General features: G+C 35.0%; 1 protein-coding gene across 1 annotated transcript in view; it reads left to right on the top strand.

Annotated features, from left to right (window-relative positions):
- SLITRK1 (SLIT and NTRK like family member 1) overlaps nt 1-17,549 on the top strand; it is a 193,945-nt gene that overhangs the window by 164,130 nt on the left and 12,266 nt on the right. The gene's annotated exons all lie outside the window — the stretch shown is intronic.

Here is a 17,549-nt window from a genome sequence, read left to right on the forward strand (position 1 = left end):
CCTATGTTTCATTTCTATCCTGCTATTTAAAACTTCTAGGAAGATCATATAATGTTTTAATGAATTGCCATGTGGTGTCTACTTTTTTCTCTTCATATGCTTCCTGGTATGAATCGGGAAGCTGCAAGTAGAATGCTAAGAAATCACTGAACCCAACATCAGCTCTAAACCGCTACAAAGCGTATGTGACAGCTGCCTCTTTAACGAGTGCCTCAAAAACAAATAAGCCTTGTTGGTGTTCTACATTATGGATTATATCTCATGGTTGTGTCTATGTCATCATTTTCCAGCAATAATCCTAATTAATCCTCAATAATCCTTGGTTAAGTAGGCTACAGAACCACGGCACTTTTTTTCCTCTAAAGGTCAGACGTATTTTAGTGACATTTTTCCCTTAGGGTTCAAGCATCAGCCCCTTCAGGCTGAGTCAGAAGGTGACCTAAATGACTCATGCTCTTCAGTACTTAACTATTCTTTCTGACCCTGAGGATTTTTCCTGGCTTATACTAAATACTGTAACTACCTTTCCATGAGAGTGAATTCTTTCCCAGAGGCTGACTTGATATCTTCTCTAACTAGAGCCCCAAAACAACTTCTCAACTAGTCTTGAAAGAATTTCTAAGAATGGCACGATATTATGGTGATTACAATATAGAGTAAACTATAGAATACATGTATATTTATATACATATATACAGCTCATAACTAACTCTATACTGTACTATATATATTATATATCTAGTGCATATATATATTGTATACATACACACAAGTATTTGGTAAATATTTGAATATTTAATTTCTGGCTGTTTCATTTATCCCCCATTTATTTTGTACCAAAAATGTGTATAAATGGTTACAAATTATCAAAGGTTTATGGATAAAGATTTTAAGTCACAGAAGTTAGATAATATGCCCAAGATAAAAGAGCTAATATATGACAGGTGAGATTAGGAGTCCAGGTATTTTGGGTCAGCTAGGTGGCTCAGTCAGTGAAGTGTCGGCCTCTTGATCTTGGCTCAGGTCATGACCTCACAGTTCGGTTGGTGAGATGGAGCCACCTCTGGGTCTGCACTGACAGAGCCTGCTTGGGACTCTCTCTGCCCCCACTCTCTGCCCCTCCCCTGCTTGTGTGCACTCTGTCTCTCAAAATAAATAGACCGAAAAAATCTAAGCATTTTGGTTTAGAGCTAATACTCTTTTTTTTTTTTAATTTTTTTAACGTTTTATTTATTTTTGAGACAGAGACAGAGCATGAACGGGGGAGGGTCAGAGAGAGGGAGACACAGAATCTGAAACAGGCTCCAGGCTCCAAGCTGTCAGCACAAGGCCTGATGCGGGGCTCGAACTCACGAACCACGAGATCCTGACCTGAGCCCAAGTCGGCCGCTCAACCGACTGAGCCACACAGGTGCCCCAGAGCTAATACTCTTTATAGGGGCAATATTCATATTATCTGTCACTGCCTTTCTTCTTTCTCCATATTAAATTGATATAGCAACATCTACAAATTTCATTTTAAGGTGAATGAATAAGTCTAAATCTACAAAAGGAGAGTCATTATTCAGATTGTTTAAATGTATTAGCCCATAAATATATTAGCCCAAGGATATCTTTTCTTTCTTTGGATGGTTTCTTAGAAAAGTTCACATTAACAAAATGCTTACACTTTCTACTCAATTAATCGTGTATATATAATATATCCACTTTGTGTTTGGTGCTGTATTTGATGGATTGTTTGTTAAAATAGAAAAATCGAACAGAAAAATAAATTGTTTTTGGTGATCTGAGAGAACGTTTTATGTAACTGATGGGCACAATTTCCATAGGTTAAAATTAGATGTCAATAAAGTAGTAAATTATGATATGTTGTGCACTAGTACTAAATAAAATTAATTTTCAGCCAGAGGGATCAATGAGGAGATGGGACTTGAACTCAATATTTAAGGATGGTCCTTAAAATCAGTAAAATACATGGAATTTTCTAGGAATATTTCAAAAATCCTATAAATATAAAAACATTTACATGTAGAATGATGTATGTGGAAATAGATAAAATGGAATAGACCTGTTGCTAATTTCCAGAAACTGTTCTGTAATATTGAATGATTCTCATCTCATGCGTATGTTTATTCATTCAGAAATATTGTTGACTGATAGCATTTGTGCAGGGTCCTGAGCAGAGCATGTTTTCTGCTGCTGCTGAAAGATTTTACTTCCTTTTCTAATGGTAATATAAAACTCTTTTAAGATAGAAATTATATATTAGCTATCCAACCATAATAGAGTCTGCAAATGGACAAAGTAGCCTAGATTAAAGGGAGAATCTCAAGTGTAAAGTGAATTCTACCAATGTCAACATAATTTCAAAGAAATGGCTTAGGAGAAAAATAAAATAGTATATATATCTATATCTAGATATAGATATAAGTGTAGTATTTTTCATTCTCTGTATGTAAGATTTAAAATATTTTTAATGACAAGAGTACTTACATTTAGTTCTCATGAAAATTTTTCTCCTAGTAGATTCTGATTATTACTCTTAACTATCTTACAGCTGGAGTCCAGGGACCTATGTAATTTTAGCTATAATTAAAAAATAAAACAAATTTCCAGTTTCAGTTTTCTAATTGCATATAGGTCATGCATTTAGAGTAATTGAAATTTTCACTCATCATCTAAATAAGTGACATTATAAAGACACAGTCTTACTGTTTATTGGACCAAAACTAGTTTGCTCCATATACACTGTAGAGGAAAAAAAGTAATCAAATTAGTGTAATGAAGATGCACTCTAATAGATTAAATAAAGATTTCAGTACCAAGTAGTTGATGATCTTGAGTGATAAATATGACTGTTGTATAACCAAGCTTAATCTTTAAAAAATTGTAGTGTTCTAGCCTTTACAAAAAGATCTAACCTTATATCAAATAAATATTGTCAAGATTGATTAATATAGTTGTTATTTTGACCTCAGCTGTCCAAGTTGCAATCCAATTACAAAATATTTCTGTGAACATCTATAAGGACATTTCAAATTGAGAGAAGGTAACACATGATTGTCACGTTTATTCATGCAAAGAACAATTAGAATAGATTTATTTTGAACATGAAGGAAATTTAGAGAAAAACAAGCATTGTTTCTCATCTGAGAAAGAATTGTTGTTTACTTAAGGTTAACCATGAAAATAACTTACTTCATAGAATACACATAATATAGTAAATACAGATATAGAGAAAAAAGTACATTATGAAAGCCATGTACAGATGCATGCACTTTGCTCAAATAATTTCCACAAGAAATATTAAATGCACATACATTGTTGTTACCATGGAACTAGGTTCTGGGGATAAATAAAGATAAAATTATTTTTGAGGAACTAACAGCATGCCATGGAAAACAGTTATATGAGCATTATAAAAATATGTACAAGTACCATAATGGAAACATATATAAGGTTTGATAAAAATGCTAAGAAGTATCTTACTCCAACTATTTTGGCATTAGTTGTGGGTACTGGGATGGGAAGGAGTTGGTAGATGGCAATTGGGAAAGCACCCTGGAGAAGTGATTCCTAAGTTGAGTATAAAATAACCATATTAGATGATATCTATGTCTGTAAGGACATCTACTCAAAACGGGTGAAATAAGTGAGCATATGCAGGAAGATAAGCATTGTGTTTAGGGAAATATATAATCATTTTGGTGTTTCTACATCAATTTGAATTAGACAGTAGGGACAGATGTTGGAGAAATAAGAGGCTATACCTAAAAAAAATGTAAACTTTATTCAAAAGGCAGTTATGTTATTCCAACTGGTCTGACACCAACTGTATGTACTACAGTTCAATTCTGATCCTAACCGCCGGGACTTGGCACAGACTCACAGATTAAGGGCAGATTCCTCTACACGACTGCTCTCACTTCAGATGCCAGCTGCAAGTCTTGAAGGCATGATTGGGCCATCCCACTTCTGGCCAACTGGCTACAAATTTAGGGGTTTCCATGATCAATCCCATCAGGTTTAATAATTTGCTAGAATGGTTCACAGAACCCAGGAAAGTACTGTATCATAATTACAGTTTTCTCACACAGGATACATACAGGGTGTAACCTGGGAGACAATGCAGAACTTCTGTGCCCTTTCCTCACAGAATCAAGGAGTGTCACCCTTCTGGCACATCAATGTGTTCACCAACAAGGAAGTTCCACTGGGTTTTGGTGTGCAGAGAATAAATTGAGATTTCATTAATTGAGTATGATTGAATTCAAATACATGGGCAGATTTAATCTCCAGCCATGCTCCCTTTCCTAGAATTTGGGCTAGCTCCAAGTTCCAACACAGTAATCGAGAGGTTGTTCTTCCTGGTGACCAGCCTCCTTTCTGAAGCTAAATAGGACTGACCATGAGTAACATCATGAAGAAGTTTCAATATTTATCAGCCCTTGACTAATATGGTTTCATCTATTTTCCTTTCTTCTTTCCTCACATTATTTTGAATCAAATCCTAAGATACCATCCCATTTTACTTATAAATATTTTGAAAGGATTTCAGTTTTAATTTGTCTTTACTCTTAGTCACAAACATTATTAAAGACTATAGCACAAAGAAATACTGAGATTGATATAAAACTATGTAATAAGAAACAAGGTCTTATTTATTTAAACAAGCCACTTTATGGCTAACAAGTGAAGGGGAGTTATAATTTTGAGAGTCAAAAAGCTTAGGCATTATCACCACATATTAATTCATTTTATAGTCCTCAATGAGACTATTGTATGTATTTCTGTACCTTTCATTTGAAAAAGCAGAGAAGATATTTAATATTTAATTTACAATATATTTTACCAGCTCAGCATATAGTGTGAATATAGAGTACATCAAAGTTGTAAATGGGGCCTGGGTAAACCCTGAAAAAAACAGTACTTCAGATGCCTGCTAATTTTTAGAAAAGCGAAAAAAGCAATTTTCTGTTCAGGAGTGAAATAAATTCAATGCCCTGCAAAATATAAAGAGCTGTAAAAATGTATACCATTCTGATAAGTTAGTAAATAAAAGTTTGATGTGAAGTAATACAAATGAAGCCTTCAAGAGGTAATAATTTAGAACCAAATAAATTATGAAACAGAACTGCCAACTGATCATGAAAAAAATTAATCTATTTTTGTTAATCTGTTGGTTTGTGGGTTTTTTCTTCTGTAATTAACATAAACTAAATTTAATAAAATCTGTTAAATGGGGAAGTGTTCTACTCCAAAATAAAACGCTTTGTTAAAATGACTAAATCCTGAAATGGCTAGACAAATTCTTAAAAAAAAAAAAAAAAAAAAAAAAAAAGAGGATTCCTAGAAAGGAGATTAAGAAACCCTGCTCAATTTGTAGGTATTTGTAGGAGTCAGATCAACTAGAGATGGGCCTCTAAGAATGGTATGCACCAAATTATTTATGACAGGGATTTGTTTATGGAATTGGGGAAAGGGTTACACCGTTTAGCTACAGTTGTTGCTTTGTGTCTGGTGGTGGCTCTGAAATAACAAGGGCATGCAGTATAGACAGAAATATAAGGTGTTGGAGAGAGCAAAGGCAAACTGGAACTTGTATAGATGAGTGGAGAACCCAGGAGGATGAACTGGAAGCCAGATAGCTTCTCAACACCTTGAATTGTCCAACTTGAGTGATAGAGATGATTTGCAGAAGAGGCTGGTGCTATTTGTCAAGGGCATAAACAAAAATCTGGCTCAGGAGCCAGCGGATCTGGAGGAGGAGATCTAGCAGATGGCAGAGGAGGTGGAAGCCCAGTTACTGTTTCAAGCCAACAAGGTGAGTCAGCAAGTTTCAGACACTGTGCATGAGCTATAATTGTATCCGATCCTACACTGACACCCTGAGCTTCAATCTAGCTGTTGTTCACTTCCACCTTCTAAATCTTACACATCATGTTTTCCTTATGGCCAAGCTTAGCCCAAGAACATAGAGGGAAAGAAATTCTGGGAAATCTTGTTTCAGCTCAGCTAAGTTGACACAATAGAAAACTATCAAGATTCTCTTGCTATCTCGGAATCTACATGCGTCTTCATTAACCACAGATAAGTTCTAAAGTCCTACTTCTTCCTAACATGATGCACACACTAACCATCTTCCTAAACAAATTTAAAAAGTCCTTATATTTGTCTTTAGCTGATGATGCTCAGTCCTTTTCAGGATGAATCACACTGTCTCTTTGATGTTCTGTAACCTAAATATTGAGATAGAAGGTTAGCTACTATTAACATATCTAACACTTGTTGATTTTGTGGAAAAATGTTTACACTATATCCCTTACTGAAATAAGTTAACTATTCCTTAACTACTGAAGACCTCATTTCAGCAGATTAGTTACGAGTTCATAATTGGTGTTTGTCACTACCTCTTCCCACTCCCAGTCTGTATTGCCTTTACCTTCAGCAATCACCTCAGATGCTTGTAGATTCTTGCTTGGTTGAATGAGCAAAACCTTTATCCCTAAGGTGGCTGGGTCATTACACATTCTGACTCTACTGGGTTGATGGATTTTCCATGGGCTCTAACTACAGGACATTGGAGTGCCCAACGATCCCCAGAAAACTAAGTGTTCTCCTCCTTATACCATATTTTCTAATAGCATCACAATTTCTATTTTTAAAATTTTTATTTTTAGAAAGAGAGAGAGAGAGCATGAGTGCTAGAGAGAGGCAGAGGGGGAGAGAGAGAGAGAGAGAGAGAGACAGAGAGACAGAGACAGAGAGAGACTCTTAAGCAAGCTCCATGCTCAGTGCAGAGCTTGACACGGGGCTCTATCCCATGACATTGGGATCATGACCTGAGCTGAAATCAAGAGTCAACAACTGAGCCACCCAGGTGCCCCCACAATTTCTCTTTTATACTAAAGATCACTCCAGACATATAGCAACCTCTTCCTAGTCTATGTATTTACTGGTGTTGAGTAGCTAGAACAACAGGTCTTAGGGTAGAAACTCAAGTCTGTAATTATTTCAAATCATTGCAATGTCTCCCAGTGGAAGCAGGATTTTATTTAATGATACTGAATCTGTGATATAAAAATACATGTCCTCATATATAAAAGTATTTTTTTTCCTTTTTGTTACAGTTGCCTGGTCAGCGTATAATCATAGAATGAGTTAAAAAGTTTTCATTAACCCCTCCCTTTAACCTACTTTGGCAATTTGAAATTCCTTTTCAATTTTTTTTTAATCTTTTCACATTTTCTGCTACAGTTTGATAATGAAACTCTCCTTTAAATAATTAAGCTACTGGCTAATCAATGCAGTCCTCCTTACAGTACCTGCCTGCTCTGTAAGATTTTGATATTACTCTGCGGTCACGCTGGGAAAAGTCCTCTTTTTGGATGCTAATTCTTCCAGTTTTTAGGTTCAAAATTTTCATTGCCACATTTCACCATGAATCTAATTATATGTGCCTTATTTTATAAAAATCTAAATTTATTCTTGTAGAAATATAGTTCTCTACCACTTATATATACAGAATTCAATTATCACTGTTTTATACGTGTTGCATTCTATTTCTTTCCTTGCTTTAAATGTGATTCGTCTTTTGAATGCAAAATGTATAAAAATGTCCAGAGAATAGTGTAACACACATGTATCTCAAACAAGAACAACAAAATAGTATATGTGCTTTTTATAAATTATGAGTTAAGGAAATATCACTTGTAAAGTTAACACTTCAGTTTGATTCCCTTGCTTCACACCTGCTATGGATTGTTGTACAAGCTCAAATTTACACTGAAATTCTATGCCTCTTGCAATGGTATTAGGAGATGAGGCCTTTGGGAGGTAATTAAGTCATAAGTGTGGAGCCTTCATGAATGACATTAACGCCTTTACTAAAAGAGGCCCTAGAGAGCTCCTTTGCCCCTTCTATCAAATGAGGACAGAAGTCTGGGACCCTGCTGGGGGCCCTCACCTGAACATGCTGGCCCTCTGAACTCCTACTGCCAGCTCTCAGAATGGTGAGCAATCTGGTTTTTTTATAAGCCACGTAGTCTGTGCTATTTTGTTACAGCAGCATGAAGAGACTAAAATGCCACTTGTAGAATCAAACATGTGAAGTCATTCAATATACTTTAAGTTGGCATATTAACATTTTTTTTAATCATTCATTCTATTTACTTAATAAATATTTCCCTGGTGCCTAATATGTGGCTGACAATGGTCTAGACATTGGGAATCCAACAAAATATAAAACATAGTTTTTGCCATGTTGGCAATTATATACACGTTGCCTCTCACCTTGGTATGTTCACATGTCAAATGATCTTGTACTCCACTCTTCTTCAGACGTTCAATTACAGGTTTATTCTCTAGATCTTTTCATGATCAGTAACAGCCATCTCCTCCTTAAACTAATCTCAGTTGCAAGAATGTCAGTATCTGATTAACACCTTCTGTTTTCCAGCTCACTAACCGTACTACTGCAATTACAACAATCCTTCTAGCCCACCATAATCTACAATCAATTAATACTTCCATCTATTTACCGTCTCATAATACTCATATCTTCTTTTTCCCCATAACCTGATTCAATTCTATGATCAATCTTTGTAATCATTCTCTTGCAGACATCCTCATTCCTTTCAATGCTCTTATTTTTTTTACTCTCCGTTGCCAAAGCTGCTTCCCTGGCCTGGAACTATAACACTCAACTTGCTGAATTTGCCTAAAAGAAAACCGATCTTGCTGAATCTTCCCGTGTAAATCCACGATCAACGATTTCAGTTGAACACTCAGTGCTACTCCACCATCACACTTTATTTCTCCAATCCATCCCTTCTCGCAGTGAAAGATGACTATTTTGCATTTTTTCTGACTTCAAGTATTTAACATTTCCTGCCTATACGTACACTCAACTAGTATTCCTGCTTTATATTTCCCCAACAGAATTGAAGAATACAGAAGAGAATATCCATAAGCTCTAGTAATTATATACCCCCTAACTGTGACCATGTGCTGTATCTTATGTTCTCTCAAATTACCATTAATGAACTGCCAGACTCCTTTCTAGATTTAACACTTTTACTTACACATCCAATTCCATATCGTCAGTGCTGCTTCAAGCAATTGCTCCAGTATTTCTTATTTCTCCCTTCCTCTCTTGTAAGCATTTTTTCTCTTGCTACTAAATCTATAGTTACAGTATAAAACCATGTTCCTATTATCCTCATATTGAACAAAAGATAGGATTTCCCTCAATTTCATTTCTTCATTAATTTTTCCCTACTTCTCCCCCTTCCATTTCAGCAAAACTTCTTCACTTCATATATTCACCCTCTGACTTAACTTCCCTTCTTCCCTTTCTCAAACTCCTGCCAGGCTTTTGCCACTATCATTACATCATATCTTTAGCCAAGGTGCCAAGACCATAAGTGATTTCTCAGTTGCTAAACATAAGTTTCATTTCTTCATTCTCCTCCTGAGCCACAGCACCATCTGAAATAATTGCTGACTCACTCTCTCTGGGGAAGCCCTTTCTTCCCTTTTCCTCCAAGTATATTCTATGGTTTGGAGCCTACTTCCCTGACCACTGCTTCTGAATTTCCTTTCTTTCTCATCTCTGCATATATATCTTGGAGTACTCCAAGTGTCTATTCCTGATGTATTTTATTTTTGGCTTACCTGCACTCACTCAGAAATTTCATTAAATCTCGTGCTCTATTTCCATACTCTGAAGAATTACAAATGTGTATCTTCAGTCAGAATCTCTCTCCCAAAATTGACTCAATTATTTAAAGGCCTATTGATAGCATCACTTGAATGTCTAATAGATATTTCAACAGTAAAATACCAAAAATTGAGCCCTTAATATGCTCTCTCCCCCCCCCAAATTCTTCCCTGTTATATTAGTTTTCACGAATTCCTTATTTCTAGTTGTTCACACCAAATCCCTTAGAGTTCTCCTAAACTGCCTCCCCACCGCAACATTATTCAAGTCTATGTAGTAATCTTCTTTGCTTTACCTTCAAAATTAACCAGAATGCAAACATTTCTTAATACTTCTGATATTATTAACATTTTGGTCCAAGCCACCAAAATAGGTTGAAGGCTTGGAGTTCCTCACTACTTTCTCTGCCCCTGCCTTTGTTCTTATTATAGTACATTCCCTTCAAGTTTTGCTTTGTTTTTAATTAAAGTAAGTACATTTTTTTGAGACAGAGAACGAAAGTGTAAGTGGGAGAGGGGCGGAAAGAGAGGAAGAGAGAGAATCTTAAGCAGTGGAGCCTAGTGTGGGGCTCAATCTTGTGAGATCATGACCTGAGCTGAAATCAAGAGTCAGAGGCTCAACCGACTAAGCCACCCAGGTGCCCCTGGTCAATTCCCTTTAAAATAATGGTCAGATCACATTACCTTAGCTCAAAATCCTTTGGTGGCTTCTTATCTTGCTTATAGTAAATTCAAAGCCTTTACAAGACTGACGAAGTGCTATGTAATTTTTAGCTCCATAGGTACATTATGTGTGTTTTGTGCAGGTACACTAGAACCCCATCTGTGCCTTGTCACTCCCTCTTCTAACAGTACAAGACTGCAAGTTTTTTCCGAAGACTGACCTGAGCAACTGCTGTCATTGTGCCCTCAGAGCTGAGCGTCCATGGAATTTATATTCCTTCAAGCAGCCTTGGGCTTGAGGACTAACTTGTGCTGGTGTGAGAAACCCCAGCCATGTTGATTGCAGCTGAGATCAGATCTGGGGGCTAATTTGTACTCCAGAATTCCCCTGCAAGATCACAGTCTTGCTTTGCTCCTTCACCTTCCGTTTTCTATTGCACCCTTCTTTTATCAGGTTCTTTCTGGAGAACATTTCCACAATAAATCGTTTGTATGTATGTATACTCTCAGGGTTTGCTTCTGGAGACCAAAGCCCAAGACAAGTCTCTATTCCAGTTTTCTTTTGGGCCACATGTCCTACTACTGGACCCCTTATTTACTCAGCTCTAGCTTTGTATCTTCCCCCTTTTACTTTTCCCCATGACAGCAGGCATGTCCCCTTCTCAGGTCCTTTGCATTTATTCTCAATGTCCTCTTACTCCAAGTACCTGTAAAGCTCAGTGTTTCACCCCTTACTTGTCCTTGTTCAGATTATACCTTACTTGGGAGTCCTCACTTCCAGTACACAATATATCCTATCTTCCCATCTTTCTTTTCTCCATTGCATTTATCAGCTTAAAGTACAATGTGTTTAATGGATAACACTTATTTACTGTCTCCCCCCATCACAATGTAAACATCCTGAAGGCAGGAAGTTTCTCTGTATCTCCAGATCCTTGAAGAGTCCTTGGCCCACTAATGTGTCAAAACAACTAATTTGGGATGAATTGAATAAATACACATTCAATAATAATATGTAAACATTGTGTTAATTTGTACAGAAAATATATCATACTGTATATCATCGTGAAGCATTTTTTTGTCATTCACATTGTTTTTGAAATCAATCCATAGTGATATATATACATAAGCATCATTCATTTTTAATTGTTTCATGATATTTATCATTTAGAAGTAGTTTTAAGAGGAAACATGTATTTTAGTCAACATTTATATACAATTTTCCAAAATATTTACTTGTAGAAGAGAGAGTCTGTACAGTTAAATTTTCTAGCAGTGAAAAAGTTAATATAAACACCAATTCAATATGAAAATATTGTCTCAATCACTAAGCATTTCTGTCATGGTTTTATTTTTTAACTTCTTAGACTTCTAAGTTAAATTGAAATTTTTGGGTACAAATGTCATATTGTTGTATCTTATAAATATAGATAATCTTAACCTTTAAAAAGAACAATTAAATTGCAGAACACTTCCTGCATAGATAGATGAATGATAAAATAGCATAGAATAGTAGTTCATTCTTTAAAATCTAGGCAAGAAAGACTAATTTCAAGGTCCAGCATTTCAACTTCATCTTTAGTTTTGAAATAATTGCTAAAATACTTTCTTAGATGAAGAAATTCAATTGAAATGAATGACAAAGATCGTACTAAAATCAATGTCTCTAATGTTAGGAATATATTTATGAAATGTAACTCATGAGAGATTTTTCTTGAAAGCTCAGAAATAAATACGAGATTACATATTTTTGTAATATCTTAGGATAGTGGGTTTAAAATGAACACATAAAATATTTTGAAATAAACTGATTTTTAAATACTTCAGAACAAAATGCCATTTGTGAAACAAGGTCAGTATTAATTATCAACTTGATCTTCCAATATAGAAATGTGATTTGGAAAATCATCCATCTATAGAAAAGTCTTCCTTTTTTTTCTTTTTTTTTTTAATACCACACTGAAATAAAATGTTTCTCATTGCCCCTAGTTGTTCTTTGTGATCAGAGGCCAGTGTTATCAGTGTATTTGAGTGGAAGGAGCTGTACTGTGCAAATTAGGAGACCTGGATTCTGATCCTCCTCTAACTAATATTTCAAAGAGGACTAAAATCTGGAGATTTATTCAGATACAAATAGTGTTCCTATATTTGAAACACACACAGTTTTTAGAACTGTCTAAATAAAATATACTAAATTATTATATTATATTTAATATGACATATTAAATATATTAATTATATTAAATATATTAAATATATTATAAATAAAATATACTATTTTCACCAGAATATAAGCTATAACAATATAAAGCAGTTTCCCAGTGTTCATTATACATTTTTAGTATGAAAAATCAGATGGTGAAGTAATACATCATGTTATCTACTGGAGAAACATCATCATTACTAAGGATGAAGTTGTAAGATAGCTTCTAATAATGAAGCTGTTACACATTAAATTTCCAAGTGTTTTCAATTACAACCTATCATTGTGCTGAACACAAATTTGTGAGACAATGCAGACACCATTCCTATCTTATGAAGTAATTCATACAGTTTCATTGTTATTCCCAAAGTGTGGCTGGTTAACTGTGGCCACACATTATCTGTCACTGAGAGGTTGGATGTATAAAGTGGTGGGCTGGAACCAGCTTGTAACAGCTCACAAGGATAGGTTTTCCTCATTTCTTTCCAATTCTGTGTTTAGTGACATAATATTGATAACTCTAATTACACCAGAGAAATTGGTAAGTACTATAAACACAATTGTTTTGTTTTGGGTTTTGTTGTTGTTGTTGAGAGACAGTTTACTAGCACACCACTGACTGTTCTCTCTCTCTGAATCAATTTTGGCTCTGAGATGACTTCGACCAATAGATTTTGGCAGAAATGATCTGTACCAGTTTCCTGGCCTAATTCTTCAGAAACTGTCCTCCCCTTTCTGCCTCTTAGAATATTTGCTCTTGGAAAATGCCCAAGCAATCAGTGAACAGGCCCACATAGACAAAAACTGAGGGTCCCAGTTGATGGCTAGCGTTAGCTTGTCAGCCACCTTCAGCTGGATCCTTAAGCAGTGGTCATTCCATCCCAGGTGACAATATATAAAACAGAGATGAGCTTCCCCCACCAAGCCCAGCCTGAATTGCAGATTTGTGAGCAAGGCAAATTATTGTTTTGGTTTTCAGCCATTACATTTTTGGGTGGTTTGTAATGGTACATTAGATAACTGGAATGCAGAGACACAGCTTGAGTGTAGACAAATTAAGACTGGACCCCACCTTATGGAAAGTTCTTCATGCTTCTATTTCCTTCCCATTCCTCCATAACAGTACTGGAAAAATAAAGAATATATACCCTATTCTGAAGAATGCAGAGAAAACCCAAAACTAGTGGTTAAACTACTGTTTTTCTAATGGTATTTGACAGACACTTTCAAAGTCACTATTGTGGAATCATTGCAGGCATTCTGAGTCAATGTTTCATGAGTAGTATATGCCTTCTCTTTTCCTGATTGTAAATTTCCATGTAATAAGAATAGCATTTGAAAGTCAAGTCATTTATCTTTGTTGTGTGTCTAAATTTAGCATCTATTTTGTTTATTTGCTGACTGCCAGAAATATGATGAATAATAATATTGGAAGAATTGGCAGGAAACTGAGCATGCATATGAATCACTAAGTCAAATTATAGTAACATTAAAAAAATTAACTGTAGGGTAATGTAGGTTATCTTTCTTATTGGTATATCTGAAAACAATTTTGTAGATGTTTAGAACAAAGCAATCAAGAGAGAATCATACTGGTAACAAGTTAAAGTGTTAGTAATTGTAGATATGTCCACAATAGCATTAAAATATTTAATAACCTGCTATTAGTGAGTAAAACATAAAAGTACAAATCAAAACATTACACCTACTTTCAAATATCACAGACTCAAGTCTCGATTATCTGTCACCATGAATATTGTTGTGGCATTCTAAATGGTTCTGTTTTTACCCTCCTTCTCTAGACCTATTACTCCAAAAATACACCTCTAAAATAAGTATATTCTTGCATAGAACCTACCTTTTCATTCTAAGGAATAAACTCTAAATCCCTGTATTCTATACAGTTTCTCTTTTCAAATCTCAAAACTTCATTCTCTTTCTTAACAAACTAGGTTACTCTCTTCCCTAATATTTCCCACACATTCTCATCCCTACTTTTGACCATATTGATGCCGCTATTTGAAAGTCCTTTCCCTCCATCTATATATATTGAAGGAAAAGTCAAATATTAAGAACCAGTTCAAAAAGGATGCATGAAATATTCCCAACTACCCAACTCCAAAAGTAGTAGCTCATGCTCCTGTATTCACACTTCTCTATTATAGTACTTCAGTTATGTTAATATTTTATTTATTTCTATAAAAGCACATTTGTACTGCTAATAGTTCTCCAGTTTCTAATATTATTTTTTTCATTACTAGTATTGTCTCTTAGTTTAATTTAGTAAATGGGTGCACAGAGTCACTTCCTTTCCCTTTTGTAGCTAGAGGTAGTTTTGTAACAACGTCCTTGCCAACTGTTTTAAGGATAAGTCTTTCACTTAAAAAATTATGCTTGGTTCTCCTTTAAATTGTTTCTCCTTCCCATGAGACAGGACTTGGACTTAGCACTGGTCAACCAAGTTTGACGATGCAGATAATAGCACTAGTTGAGGGAGATGAGGCACAGAGGTAAGAGCCATACACCCTGGATGATCTAGTGGTTCAAAACTGCCAGCCTACACTGGCCTACCCACCTACCTCATTGTTATGAAAAACATATATGATTCTATAGCCACCTAGACTATATATCCTAACATACTAATGCACTAATCTCTAACTTTCTGAGTGTAGAAATATCACAGACACTTTTTTCTTTCTCCTATACCTACCACAAGGACTTGCAGACATTATGTGTTCAAAATGTCTTTGTTACATTGCATTGCACTAAAAACTAATTTTATTTGTAGGAAAAAAAATCCATGTAAACTTTTGTTCATTAGATTGGCCTTATCAGCATTAGGTCATCTTATAGTCCTCTATTAAAATAATTAGATCATTACTTTTACTAAAACATTAAGATATTCATTGTTTATAATACAAGTCAGTATGTTTCAGAATTAGAGTATATGTGGAAAGGAAATGGTGGCTGAGAGGATAAAAAGAGCAGAGAAGAAAGACTTCATAAAGTATCTGTGCTCCATTTATAGTAATGCTATGTGCATAAGGGAACCTCTTAAAAATGATCCACAAAGCAAATGGTATTTCAATAGTAAATATCACAAAGACCAAAGGAAATTTAAATCTAATTCAGAATTATTCAATAAAGGTCAGTGAGAAGTAGGTGGGGAAAAAAAGAACATCAGATGATAGGAATTTTCAATAATGTCCTCATCAGAAAGGTCAATCAAAGTTATTTCCCTACTGTTTTCAAAGGAGGTAAAACTTTTCAATTAAGAGTTGTTGAGTAGTATTAAAGAGAGAAGACTTTGCCCTCAGCAATTTTTTTAAGTAAAAAAACACAAGTCATTTTATCTTAATTCATCACTGTATACAAGAACCAGGACTTAAAAAAAAAATAATAATAACAAGGCTAAGATTTTGCTATAAGCCTCCAGGCATAGGTAATATTTCTCTCCTCACATGGCTTCTGTCATCTTGTAAGCAGAAAAGTAGGAGTCCTACTAAAGCCTGCCTCTGTGCAGCTTGAGTATTAAACATAATTCTGAGTCACAGAGTTCTCACAGCTTCTGTAAAAGCTACAGGAAAAGATGCAATTCAAACAAAATGTTCCATATAAATTCAGGCAGACCATGAGCATAATGGACCTATGTGAATAAACCCTTGAATCACAAAATTTCACCATGAATATAGAGAGTTGATGGCTTTACCGTTTCTAGTTGAAGGATTCCACAAAGTATCTGATTTCTGGTATATTTAGGGAATTGGCCTCATGGTATGTTATAGGAGCCACAAATGCCCCATGGTGGGGGAGGGGAGGGGAAGTCCCATGCATAATAGAGAGTGTTTACAGGCTGATATGGCTAGAATTTGGATGGTTTGGACATTTCCGAGTGGCCTCAAAAGAGAGTTGCTGGGGGTCACTGTGTTAATGAACAGATAAAGTGCTCATCCAGACACAGTGGAATCAGAACGCAAGGGACTTTTATGAGGAAAATATCTCAGAGGTGGACAGAATGACAATAGTACATAATACAGCACAATTACATTTAGAAGGAAGTAGAACCAATTTCCTCACATTTGTGTAGAACATAACATGGAGCTTTAAATGTGGCAGGAAACAAATAAAAATCTTAGCATACACAAGCATCTTTAAGATGAGCAGTTAGAGAAATCACTCCTTGGCCACATAACAAAAGCAGTGGTGTCATTTGGACATCAGAAGTCTCAATAATAAATTACCATAGGGACCAGATTAGGGAACATGGAATTTGCTAAATTGCTATGTTGGCTCATTTGCAATATCCAATGGGACCTTCTAAATATCACATAAAGATATGTGGGAAAAGAGCACAAGGTCTTAATTACAAGTAATCTATGAAATTAAAATGTGAGATTATTTTGCCATTAAAAATGCTAAAGCAATCTCGTTAAACATATGAAGCGTGGACATTCTAACACACTGTTGAAATGAATATAAATTTATCTTATATAAAATAATTGACTACTTTTATAAAAACCCCAAAAAATATTCTTTCAGTAATTCCAGCAAAGGGAATTTATTCGAATGAAATATTCACAGAACAAATGAAGATTTACAAATATGTTTACAAAAATATTAATAAAACATTTCACAGTAAATAACCTATATAAGGAAATTTGTTAATAAGGATGGCATAGTTACATATGGAATATACACAACTGTTGTGAATTATATTTGATTTTGCCTGGTACCTATTAATGTGGAAAATACATAATATTAAACAGGAAGAGTAAATTACTTGAAACAAAGAGCAATAATGATCTTACTTTCTGAGGAAAAAGAGAATCAAGTTTCTTAATTCTTACTTTGAGAAGATCAGTGTTGTTGGAATATCTAACATTGATATTTGAGTTCAGAGAAAAGACATTGGCAGGTTAGTATAACAAGGTTCTCTTGAGTTAAGAGATCATCATCATGGAAT

The sequence above is a fragment of the Panthera pardus genome, unplaced genomic scaffold (genome assembly GCF_024362965.1).
Source record: "Panthera pardus isolate Hobbes unplaced genomic scaffold, ASM2436296v1 HiC_scaffold_1, whole genome shotgun sequence".
Classification (NCBI taxonomy): domain Eukaryota; kingdom Metazoa; phylum Chordata; class Mammalia; order Carnivora; family Felidae; genus Panthera; species Panthera pardus.